This window comes from Cololabis saira, chromosome 17 (assembly GCF_033807715.1).
Source record: "Cololabis saira isolate AMF1-May2022 chromosome 17, fColSai1.1, whole genome shotgun sequence".
NCBI lineage: Eukaryota > Metazoa > Chordata > Actinopteri > Beloniformes > Belonidae > Cololabis > Cololabis saira.
In genome coordinates, this window is record NC_084603.1 from 15,278,570 (window position 1) to 15,286,363 (window position 7,794).

Sequence of the window (7,794 nt, forward strand, 5' to 3'; positions counted from 1 at the left end):
AGATTATCATGTCTTCAAACCCTGGAGTTACTAAGGGACGACTCTGGTGGGACTTGAACCCACAACCTTTGAATTACATCCCAAGTGCTCAACTAGAACCTTTAGAATTACATTGCAACTTTTCAACTAGAAGTCCAATGCGCTATCCATTGCGCCACAGAGCCTGTTGAAGACTGTGTTTGACCATTGCATCATAATGTTTATTGTGCAACAGACAGTACAGAGACCACAGGTTCCTGTGTGGACAGGATAGGCCGTCTGTGAGGATTTCTATGTGGACAGACACAATATTTGTGTCCACACAGACTTGGAAAAAAAATCAACGGACTGGGATTAAATATTTGGCAATCTACAATTGTTAGTTGGGTGGGACTGGAACACACAACCTTTAAACTCCATCTCATGCTCAACTAGACATGCAACATGCTATCAATTGTACCATCCAGCCTTTTGGGCTGGGTTTATTGTGTGAAATGCTGCAATGTCAACTAACCTTTAGATAAGAGGTACAACTACCAGAATGGAGATTATCATGTCTTCAAACCCTGGAGTTACTAAAGGACGACTCTGGTGGGACTCGAACCCACAACCTTTGAATTACATCTCAAGTGCTCAACTAGAACCTTTAGAATTACATTGCAACTTTTCAACTAGGAGTCCAATGCGCTATCCATTGCGCCACAGAGCCTGTTGAAGACTGTGTTTGACCATTGCATCATAATGTTTATTGTGCAACAGGCAGTACAGTACCACAGGATCCTGTGTGGACAGGATAGGTCGTCTGTGAGGATTTATCTGTGGTCAGACAACAATATTTGTGTCCACACAGACTTGGAAAAAAAAATCAACGGACTGGGATCAAATATTTGGCAATCTACAATTGTTAGTTGGTTGGGACTGGAACACACAACCTTTAAACTCCATCTCATGCTCAACTAGACATGCAACATGCTATCAATTGTACCATCCAGCCTTTTGGGCTGGGTTTATTGTGTGAAATGCTGCAATGTCAACTAACCTTTAGATAAGAGGTACAACTAACAGAATGGAGATTATCATGTCTTCAAACCCTGGAGTTACTAAAGGACGACTCTGGTGGGACTCGAACCCACAACTTTTGAATTACATCTCAAGTGCTCAACTAGAACCTTTAGAATTACATCGCAACTTTTCAACTAGGAGTCCAATGCGCTATCCATTGCGCCACAGAGCCTGTTGAAGACTGTGTTTGACCATTGCATCATAATGTTTATTGTGCAACAGACGGTACAGTACCACAGGATCCTGTGTGGAAAGGATAGGCCGTCTGTGAGGATTTCTATGTGGACAGACACAATATTTGTGTCCACACAGACTTGGAAAAAAAAATCAACGGACTGGGATTAAATATTTGGCAATCTACAATTGTTAGTTGGGTGGGACTGGAACACACAACCTTTAAACTCCATCTCATGCTCAACTAGACATGCAACATTCTATCAATTGTACCATCCAGCCTTTTGGGCTGGGTTTATTGTGTGAAATGCTGCAATGTCAACTAACCTTTAGATAAGAGGTACAACTACCAGAATGGAGATTATCATGTCTTCAAACCCTGGAGTTACTAAAGGACTACTCTGGTGGGACTCGAACCCACAACCTTTGAATTACATCTCAAGTGCTCAACTAGAACCTTTAGAATTACATCGCAACTTTTCAACTAGGAGTCCAATGCGCTATCCATTGCGCCACAGAGCCTGTTGAAGACTTTGTTTGACCATTGCATCATAATGTTTATTGTGCAACAGACAGTACAGTACCACAGGATCCTGTGTGGACAGGATAGGTCGTCTGTGAGGATTTATCTGTGGTCAGACAACAATATTTGTGTCCACACAGCCTTGGAAAAAAATCAACAAGACACTGGGATTAAATATTTGACAATCTACAATTGATAGTTGGGTGGGACTGGAACACACAACCTTTAAACTCCATCTCATGCTCAACTAGACATGCAACATGCTATCAATTGTACCATCCAGCCTTTTGGGCTGGGTTTATTGTGTGAAATGCTGCAATGTCAACTAACCTTTAGATAAGAGGTACAACTACCAGAATGGAGATTATCATGTCTTCAAACCCTGGAGTTACTAAAGGACGACTCTAGTGGGACTCGAACCCACAACCTTTGAATTACATCTCAAGTGCTCAACTGGAACCTTTAGAATTACATCGCAACTTTTCAACTAGGAGTCCAATGCGCTATCCATTGCGCCACAGAGCCTGTTGAAGACTGTGTTTGACCATTGCATTGTTAGGATTTCATGTAGTCACAGAGTCAGCCTCAGTAGACGGCTCGACTGCTTGCTTTAGATGCAGATGACATACCATTGTCGAGAGGAGACATTCCACTAGTTTTATTTTGGAACACCAGACAAAAGAACACATATATTTCAATGGTGACCCCGACGTGATCTAGTTGTATCCTGACTGTGGAATCCTAGAAGTGGAGCCCTGGAAGTTTTCATGCAGACAACCAAATCCTGACTAGTCAAAAGGTAAGCAGAAACCGCTGATGAGTAGAAATTTCTGCACATTGGATTTATCAAATTAATATTGGTTGTCTGATTGAATTCTTCCCAAGCTCATAAAGATTAAAAATAGGTTTTGTCTTTTGATATGTCATGCACAACGTTCATTTTTCTGTTTTAGTTAAGTTGTGGGTTGGAGTCCATCAGGTCAGAGTCCTGTAAACGCTGTATTTTTCTAATTTTTCTGTTTTAGTTAAGTTGTGGGTTGGAGTCCATCAGGTCAGAGTCCTGTAAACGCTGTATTTTTCTGTTTTAGTCTGTTTTAGTTTAGTTAAGTTGTGGGTTGGAGTCCATCAGGTCAGAGTCCTGTAAACGCTGTATTTTTCTGTTTTAGTTTAGTTAAGTTGTGGGGAATTCCTGTAAACGCTGTATTTTTCTGGTTTATAATGCGGGTCAGAGTCCCCAGGTGGAATTCCTGTAAACGCTGTATTTTTCTGTATTAACGTGGTGCGAGACGCTCGCTGTATTATCACTGCTGGCGCGCCTGCGTTTGTATGTGTGTAAATCCTTCTGTTTAAATTTGGGGGAGTCAGAAAAAGCATTTAAAAATCCGGATTTAATTCGGTCAGCTGTTAGTAGTTAGTAAGATAAATAAATAATTGTTTGTTTTTGTGGGTGGTTGTTTATCCGATTTGATTTGATGGTTCAGTGTATGAACTCATTTTATATGAGAACAGAATTCCTGCTCCTGAACAGATCGGATACACTGTCGGGGATTTATTTTTTTTTGGGATTGGTGTAGTTAACAAAGGGTATGTTACTAGGGTGATGTATCCAGCTGTTAAATAAAGCTGGTGGAGAGTCGGGTTACCCTCAATGATTAAGCACACGGAGTGACTTCGTGTTGAAACTTCTTATCAGACAGCTCCATCCAGGGAAATTAATCCATTTGCAGCTGGACATACCACGTGTACTAAAATGATCGATGTGTGGTCGAAGTGTGAATCCGGCTCTTTTGAGTCGATTCTGTATTCGACTCTGACCAGGTGGTTAGAAAAGGTTCCCAAATCTGATCGTAACAATGCCCGACGAAAAATCTGAGAAACAAATGTTACAAACTAGAGACCCCCACCCTGGCCCTCCCTCCTCCTTTCTCACGACACCTCAGTTGCCCCCCCCCCCCCACTATGACCCTTTGTTTTCTCCTCAACAGTCAGAATTCTATACACACCCCCACCACTCTGGGGTGAGACCACATTCGTTTATGCGTGGTGTACCTTTCCGGGGACGGGGAAGACAGACAAACAATACACGATCTGGTCAGAACTTGTGCTTCCGTTGTGGACGATCGGGGCACTGGGCGAGACAATGTGGAGCTCGCTTTGCTGGTCAACCTCATGGTAGTAGGGTTCGACTGTAGGTTTCTTAGTAGAAGTAGACTATAGTGGAATCAGAATATAAATACACATGTGTGTACACGTGATGCCATAGGGAATTAATAATATTAATGTCTTAACGTATTGATGAATATAGTGTGTCAAGTCCGTGCACGGCTGGGTAACTTTGTTTATGATTCTGAAGTTCAGATAATTTTGGGACCTCATCTGGAATGACGTTTGCAGTGGTTAACCACACCGATGAGCAGACAGGAGGTTTTGTTTCTGGAAGTCTAAGCAATCCTGGGCCCATATACAGAGATTAGCAGTTTTCTGCCTTAGTTATTGGATTGCCTTAAACTACCCGTAACAAGCGACTCTCATGTCTTAAAACATTCTACTTGTGTTAAAAGTATTTAAAGTAGTCAGAGATTCGATTACTTCAGATCATAAGTAAAGTTTGAACACATAAGGACACACTTAAATGAAAAGAAATGTCAAATAACAGAATTTTGTTGTCTATTATTGTTTTGCTTGTCATGTATAATGTATATCTGTTATTAATTTGTGCCCTCTCCCCCCCCCCCCCCCCCCCCCCCCCCCCTTTTTCTTCAGGACTGACAATCAGTCCTCCCCTTTTGTTTTGTTTTGGGAAACGTCACAGTGGGTGGGAGACACCCCCACCAACATTGAGAAAGCCAGAGAGGTGACAAACAATGACACCCAGAATATTCTTGGAGATTTGTTCTCTTAATGTCTTGGTAAATGGAAAGGTGTGGTGGTATCAATTTTTATTGTAATGGCTGTGGTTGTTCTTATTTTATGCGGATGTTATGTTTTTTTTTTTTTTTTAATTTTATTTTAGTAAAGAAAAAAAAAAAAAAAAAAAAAAAGAGGGTGGAGGATTGATGACCCAGGGAGAAATGTGCTGTGTGCAGTGTGCCAGGTGCTCCCCCTTGAAAGCTGCAGTAGTTTCTGTGGGACCTTGACTGGAAAGTTACCCCTGGTACAGAACCACTTACAGAAATCAACTTCAGATCCATCTCCTACGCTGCTTCAATGTGCAGCACTGTTCGTCTTCAGGTCAAAGACGACAAAGCTGTGTTGGCTGATGATACGAACTTCATCTGAATACGAGGTGGGCTCTCGCACAAGACGCTGACGAAGAAAAGACTGATGGATAACGACCGGGTCTTCTTCTAAAAAGGTGCAACTGTACCTGTCAAAACTATGCTTGGACACTGGCGAAGGTCTACAGCCTGTGGAACAGCCTGTGGTGCTGAAAGGCTGAGGTTTTCTGCGGATGCCTGGTGTTGCAATATGATGGTGATTATGGGTATACTGCACACACTCATTTCCTACTGTTTTGTTCCAATGGGTCATCGGTTTTACATACTTTTTCATAGAGCTGGTTGAATATTATTTTACGATTTTTTTATTTTATTTTATGTTTTTCGGGGGATTAGTTTGAAAAGATGGTTATCTGTCCAAAGTGTGCCCATGCCTGTTGAAAGGTTTGAAAGAATTAAAAAAAAAAAAAAAAATGGGGGGGATAGTAGACAATGTTAGTAGACAATGTTAATCGGTCATAGTGATATCAATCATAATAATTTCATATACTGATTAGTGGACTTAGTGCTAGTTTATGGTTTATATATGATCAACCTGTCTAAATGCTTTAACACACGGAGTGCATGAACCTACACTAAATTCTTTGAATCTATTATTTTCATAAACAGCAGGTGCATTTATGATATTAGATGTATTACGTCAGAGGAATACAAACTACTTGCATGCCATTTTTTCTAATAACTAACATCTGTTGTTTAAATTTGTTACAAAGGGGAAAGGCTCAACTGAGATTATAGACAGTTATTAATGTACAACCTGTCCGTTCTGTTTTTTGAGACATACAGGAAATCATGAAGTGGGTGTGCTTTCGTCTCCAGAAGAACAATGGATTATTTTTTTTGTTGCCGTAAACCTGGACACCTGGATTTCCCCATTTTTGACTGGGATGTATAACGGACTTAACACATGGTTATACTGATTTATTTGGTTTATTTGTGAAATGCTCACCCATTATGAGATGTACAATTGTTTACAATATGAATATTCAGACTTCCACAGCTTTAAATTTATGATTGTTGTTGAATGTATTTGTATATTAATCTGTATGTATGGTTCTTGATATTTGTGGGTTTTCTCTTTTGTTGTTCTGCTTGTATCTTTATCTGGTGGTCATGTGTAATATTACAAGATTAGGATTCTGTTTGTATATACAACTAAGCAGGTTGACCTATTTTATATGAAAAGGGGGGATAAAAAAAAAACAAACATATATTTATATATCCCAGTGGACATTTTTACATGTTTGATTTGAAAAACATGAATTAATCATGTTTTGAGTGGAAATTGTTAGGATTTCATGTAGTCACAGAGTCAGCCTCAGTAGACGGCTCGACTGCTTGCTTTAGATGCAGATGACATACCATTGTCGAGAGGAGACATTGGGGGGAAATAGGTAGTTTAGCATTGGGGGTGGCACCCCAGGTGAGAGAAATAACAAAGGAGATCGGGGGTATCTTCCCCCTTGAGCTGGCTCTATCAATGAAATTCAGTTACATATATGCATACCATTTGTTGAGGGGAGACAATGGGGAGGAACAGATGTTTTAGCATTTGGGGGTCCTGCGATCTGGGTAGACACCCCAGGTGGGAGACCAATGAGATTCAGGAACACACCCTTTTCAGTATAAAACAGATGGGATCGATGACTACCGCGTGCATTTCTCTCGGACCCACGCGGTCTGAAGAAGTGTACCTCCGGCCGGAGACAAATGTACCTCCGGCCGGAAAAACCTTGTGCTTGACATGATTAAAAGTTGTATTAACCTGTGACTCTTTCCACTAGTTTTATTTTGGAACACCAGACAAAAGAACACATATATTTCAGCATCATAATGTTTATTGTGCAACAGACAGTACAGTACCACAGGATCCTGTGTGGAAAGGATAGGTCGTCTGTGAGGATTTATCTGTGGTCAGACAACAATATTTGTGTCCACACAGACTTGGAAAAAAATCAACAAGACACTGGGATTAAATATTTGGCAATCTACAATTGATAGTTGGGTGGGACTGGAACACACAACCTTTAAACTCCATCTCATGCTCAACTAGACATGCGACATGCTATCAATTGTACCATCCAGCCTTTTGGGCTGGGTTTATTGTGTGAAATGCTGCAATGTCAACTAACCTTTAGATAAGAGGTACAACTACCAGAATGGAGATTTTCATGTCTTCAAACCCTGGAGTTACTAAAGGACGACTCTGGTGGGACTCGAACCCACAACCTTTGAATTACATCTCAAGTGCTCAACTAGAACCTTTAGAATTACATCGCAACTTTTCAACTAGGAGTCCAATGCGCTATCCATTGCGCCACAGACCCTGTTGAAGACTCTGTTTGACCATTGCATCATAATGTTTATTGTGCAACAGACAGTACAGTACCACAGGATCCTGTGTGGACAGGATAGGTCGTCTGTGAGGATTTATCTGTGGTCAGACAACAATATTTGTGTCCACACAGACTTGGAAAAAAATCAACAAAACACTGGGATTAAATATTTGGCAATCTACAATTGATAGTTGGGTGGGACTGGAACACACAACCTTTAAACTCCATCTCATGCTCAACTAGACATGCAACATGCTATCAATTGTACCATCCAGCCTTTTGGGCTGGGTTTATTGTGTGAAATGCTGCAATGTCAACTAACCTTTAGAACCTTTGAATTACATCTCAAGCAGTGGTGTAAAGTAACGAAGTACAAGTACTTCGTTATTGTACTTAAGTAAGATTTTTGAGAATTTGTACTTTTATTGATACTTTAATTTTT

The 7,794-nt window shown here is 40.6% G+C and overlaps 6 non-coding genes across 6 annotated transcripts; all 6 read right to left on the minus strand.

Annotated features, from left to right (window-relative positions):
• Positions 1–38: 38 nt before the first annotated feature.
• Positions 39–164, minus strand: trnar-ucu (transfer RNA arginine (anticodon UCU)). The gene is made up of 2 exons: positions 128–164; positions 39–74 (listed from the first exon to the last, which is right to left on the minus strand). It is a non-coding gene; the product is annotated as a tRNA-Arg (tRNA).
• Positions 165–562: 398 nt separating this feature from the next.
• On the minus strand, positions 563–688 carry trnar-ccu (transfer RNA arginine (anticodon CCU)). The gene is made up of 2 exons: positions 652–688; positions 563–598 (listed from the first exon to the last, which is right to left on the minus strand). It is a non-coding gene; the product is annotated as a tRNA-Arg (tRNA).
• A 399-nt stretch (positions 689–1,087) lies between these two features.
• On the minus strand, positions 1,088–1,213 carry trnar-ccu (transfer RNA arginine (anticodon CCU)). Its single transcript has 2 exons — positions 1,177–1,213; positions 1,088–1,123 (listed from the first exon to the last, which is right to left on the minus strand). It is a non-coding gene; the product is annotated as a tRNA-Arg (tRNA).
• A 394-nt stretch (positions 1,214–1,607) lies between these two features.
• Positions 1,608–1,737, minus strand: trnar-ccu (transfer RNA arginine (anticodon CCU)). Its single transcript has 2 exons — positions 1,701–1,737; positions 1,608–1,647 (listed from the first exon to the last, which is right to left on the minus strand). It is a non-coding gene; the product is annotated as a tRNA-Arg (tRNA).
• A 400-nt stretch (positions 1,738–2,137) lies between these two features.
• trnar-ccu (transfer RNA arginine (anticodon CCU)) lies at positions 2,138–2,263 on the minus strand. The gene is made up of 2 exons: positions 2,227–2,263; positions 2,138–2,173 (listed from the first exon to the last, which is right to left on the minus strand). It is a non-coding gene; the product is annotated as a tRNA-Arg (tRNA).
• Positions 2,264–7,217: 4,954 nt separating this feature from the next.
• On the minus strand, positions 7,218–7,343 carry trnar-ccu (transfer RNA arginine (anticodon CCU)). The gene is made up of 2 exons: positions 7,307–7,343; positions 7,218–7,253 (listed from the first exon to the last, which is right to left on the minus strand). It is a non-coding gene; the product is annotated as a tRNA-Arg (tRNA).
• Positions 7,344–7,794: the final 451 nt, after the last annotated feature.